General features: G+C 41.6%; 1 pseudogene; it reads left to right on the top strand.

Moving 5' to 3' along the window:
* The first annotated feature begins 1,210 nt into the window (after nt 1-1,210).
* LOC144481752 (U2 spliceosomal RNA) lies at nt 1,211-1,416 on the top strand (annotated as a pseudogene).
* Nucleotides 1,417-4,113: the final 2,697 nt, after the last annotated feature.

Raw genomic sequence — 4,113 nt, forward strand, 5'->3', positions numbered from 1 at the left:
GGCGACTAGGGGATTTTCACAGTGACTTAATTGCAGTGTTAACGTAAGCCTCCTAGTGACACTAATAAATAAACTTAAAACTTAGGCGTGTCCCTCTGGACTCCAACATTGAAAATGTGGGCCTCTGTCACTCCAGGATCAAAAATGAAGAATTAACACTTGGGGCAAATACAGAGAGGATAATGAAGGCAGTGGAGACATACCTAAGAATCAACATCTTGGGCGGGAGAGGGAGAGAAAAATGGGAAGGAATTAAAACCCTCAATATGTGTGTTGAGTGAGTCACTTGATGTAGACCACAGAACACACAAAGAAGAGCTTTTGCCTCATTATAAAGAATACCACAGCCTGCTTAACTGTTACAATCTTCTCTGGGCCTAGAGGATGTTCGTAAGTGATCAAATTGCCCAGTTATGATTTATGACACAATTTCCCTTCACAATGCCATAAAACACATTGTGGTTTGCGCGCTGTTTAAAACTGAGTTTACTGCAGTGAATTTACAAATTGTTTTTGGTTCCTCATCGCTTCATACTTAATTGGTACCAGAAGTTTCTATCATTTATTTCTCGACTCACATGCGCACTTCGCCAGACCAATTTCCTTGTTCGCCTTTCCGTACGAGGTGGAGTGCTTCCCGAGTGACATCACCCTGGAAGATTGAGTTAAGTGGGCTAAATCCTTTTTGTGTTTCTGTCTGCAGAATGTTAACTAATGCAATGGCAGATCTAAAAATACCCAGAGTTTGAAAATAACAGCAGTCAGAGTTTTCATGATATAATTCCAATGAAAATATCACTTTGTACAACACCTAATCATACCACGCCACACATGTGGAGTGCGGACTCATAGCTTACAGGGTTTTTTTGTGCCTTGGAACCTTTTTTTAATACATTATTAGAATGGAAGTGGGTAGGCTAATTAGTTTCAGTAAATAATCGACTCCTGATATGTTTCTGCATATCTGAATTTCAGAAAGTAAAATATTTTAAAATATCATTAATTTAGTTTGTAATGTCTTTGATCGAGAAGGGAGAGAAGATTAAAGCAGATAACTATAGGCAAATTAGTCAAATGACAATTGTGGGCAAACTTTGGAATCTAAAAATAGAAACACCATTAGTGAAAGGTGACAAATTTGTAGGTTAACTGAGGCTAACTTGAATGTTTTTCTATTTGTTCATGAGATGTGAATGCCACTGGCAAGGGTATCGCTTCTCGGCCTTTTGGCTAAGATCAAGTGTAGTATGGTCGGCAGCCCATGGTCGGCCGCACTTGGTTGAGGTCATTAGGTTACGCTGAGGCTTCATATGTTTCATATGAAGCAATTTTTTAAAGCGGCATCTCGGCCTTTTGGCTAAGATGCAAATGAGCTCAAGTCTTGGAGGAGGAACCTCCCCCTTCTCCAATCAGCTTGTCTCATGTAGATCAGGCCCAGGACAGGGTGGTTTGGTCGCTCGCCCTGTCTTGTCAGCCTGGATCTGAAATGTCTCAACTTGTTGAGACTCTGAATTGGATTTGATTTGATTGAATTGGAAAAGTATTTAAAAAAATGCATTTTGGCTAAGATCAAGTGTAGTATGGATTGGATGCTGCGCTTGGTCGAGGTCATTGGGTTGCTTTTAAGCTTCATATTCATATGAAGCAATTTTTAAAAGCGGCATCTCAGCCTTTTGGCTAAGATGCAAATGAGATCAAGCCTTGGAGGAGGAAACCTCCCCCTCCTCCAAACAGCTTGGCTCATGTAGATCAGGCCCAAGACAGGTGTGAAGGCCCTGTCTTGTCAGCTTGGATCGGAAATGTCTCAACTTGTTGAGACTCTGAATTGGACTTGATTTGATTGAATTGGAAAAGTATAAAAAAATATTTTTAAAAATGCAGGACTTTACAAGATGGTTACGTTTTAAAGTGTCTTCTTTAACTTACGGTGAACCAGAAAGTCTTGTAAAGTGGATAGGGGTGACAGTTCACTCACTAAACATCTGCCCAGATACAGGCCCATGTGATCTGACTGCCATGGGGAGAGCAATCCAAATCTAATTCTATTGAAAATCAAGTATCAGCTTTCACACTTTGACGCAGAAATGGGACAACTGTTTTATATGAGACAGACACTGAGACACAGAGACACCAAAGGAGAAAAATAATCATCTTCTGCTGTGAAGAGCAGGAAAAGCTTTTTTCTGTGATAGCAACCAAGATGGATGCTGGTGAGAGCTGGTTCTTTGTTTAAAAAGAAGAAGATGGGGCAGATGGGATGTTTTGGAGATTTAATGAACAAGGAGTTGCTGAGGTGGGCTTTGCCAATGGAACTCAGTTCTGGAATACACAGACTGAATGGAAAATTTTGGAAAGACTATGGAAGATTTGATCTTTTGTGGAAGGGAGAAATGAGCATGCTGGAAAACTAAAAATAATTAGTAACTCATTGTAATTCTCCCGATCTGCCCGAAGGGGCGGCATAGTGGCACAGTGGTTAGCCCTGCTGCCTCACAGTGCCAGGGACCCAGGTTAGATTCCCGGCTTGGGTCACTGTGTGGAGTTTGCACCTTCTCCCAGTGTCTGCGTGGGTTTCCTCTGGGTGCTCCGGTTTCCTCCCACAGTCCAAAGATGTGCAGGTTAGGTGAATTGGCTATGCTAAATTGTCCCTCAGTGCACCCGAACAGGTGCCGGGGTGTGGCGACTAGGGGATTTTCACAGTAACTTCATTGCAGTGTTAATGTAAGCCTACTTGTGACTAATAAATAAACTTTTAACTTTAAGTGCAGTGCACAGCAAACAGAGCTTTTAGGTGTATCTCAGTTGTATCAGGTAATGGGAAAGCACCTTTTCTTTAGTTTGTTGTATTAGTTTGTTTTTAAGTCACGTTTATTTTTGCTGGTTTGAGTTTCTTTGTTACAGCAAAAGTCTTAAAACTTGTCCCTTGAGGTCTTATCCTTTTGTTCACTTCTGTTGGTTGCTGAGAAATTCATTTTATTTAAAGATTATCAGTTTCTATAGGGATTGTAACAATTGGCCAACATTAATTTCCCTTGAGAAGATTGTGGTGAACCACTTTCTTAAACAACTGAAATCTACATGTGTGGATGTATCCACAGTGTCGTTAAGAAGGGAATCCTCGGATTTCACCTAACAATCGGTGAAGAAATGACAATGGATGGAATATTCTCAAAATTGCTTTTTGATCAGGCAGGAAAAGCTGTGTGAAATGTGTCCCCCCGACATACGGACATTTGGCATCCCCACGTCATCAGAAAACAACTAGAATCATGGAAGGGAATCATAGAATCATAGAATCCCTACAGTGCAGAAGGAGACCATTCAGCCCATTGAGCCTGCACCGGTAACAATTCCACCCAGGTCCTATCTCTGCAACCCCACGTATTTACCCTGCTAATCCCCCTGACACTAAGGGTCAATTTAGCATGGCCAATCTACCTAACCAGGACATCTTTCGGACTGTGGGAGGAAACCAGAGCACCCGAAGGAAACCAATGCAGACACGGGGAGAACGTGCAGAATCCACACAGACAGTCACCCAAGTCAGGAATTGAACCTGGGTCCCTGGCGCTGTGAGGCAGCAGTGCTAACCACTGTGCAACCATGCAGCCAGAACTAGTTTTGGCGCAAATGTCTTCAGCACTAAAGCCAGGATGTTGTTGCCACTGAAAGCCTTTGCTGTGTTCAGTGAATTCAGTTGTTTCTTGATATCACACAGAGCGAGTCAAGTTAACTGAAGATTGAAGGAGGTTGAGATGGATAATCCACTCATTGAACTAGGGTTAATCTTCTCATTTGATGGTAACAGTAAATTCATTGATTGGGCAGATAAAGGGGATGTGATAGTAGTATATTTGGACTTTCAATCGATGTTCGGTCAGGTGCTTCACAAAAAAGATTTGTCAGAAGCAAGAATTGAATATCAATCAACAGAGAGGAAACAAAGGCTAATATTTTCCGGTCTTGCCAGCAGCTGGCGGGAGTGGAAAATCTCACCCAAAGAGTCAGGAAAAATTGATTTGGTTTGGAGATAGGTTAGAACTTGTGACTCCAAATTGCTTCATCCACTTTTATTCTGATATAGTAATAGATAATTTGTATTTAGATTGAGGG

Source organism: Mustelus asterias, chromosome 2, assembly GCF_964213995.1.
Source record: "Mustelus asterias chromosome 2, sMusAst1.hap1.1, whole genome shotgun sequence".
Classification (NCBI taxonomy): Eukaryota; Metazoa; Chordata; class Chondrichthyes; order Carcharhiniformes; family Triakidae; genus Mustelus; species Mustelus asterias.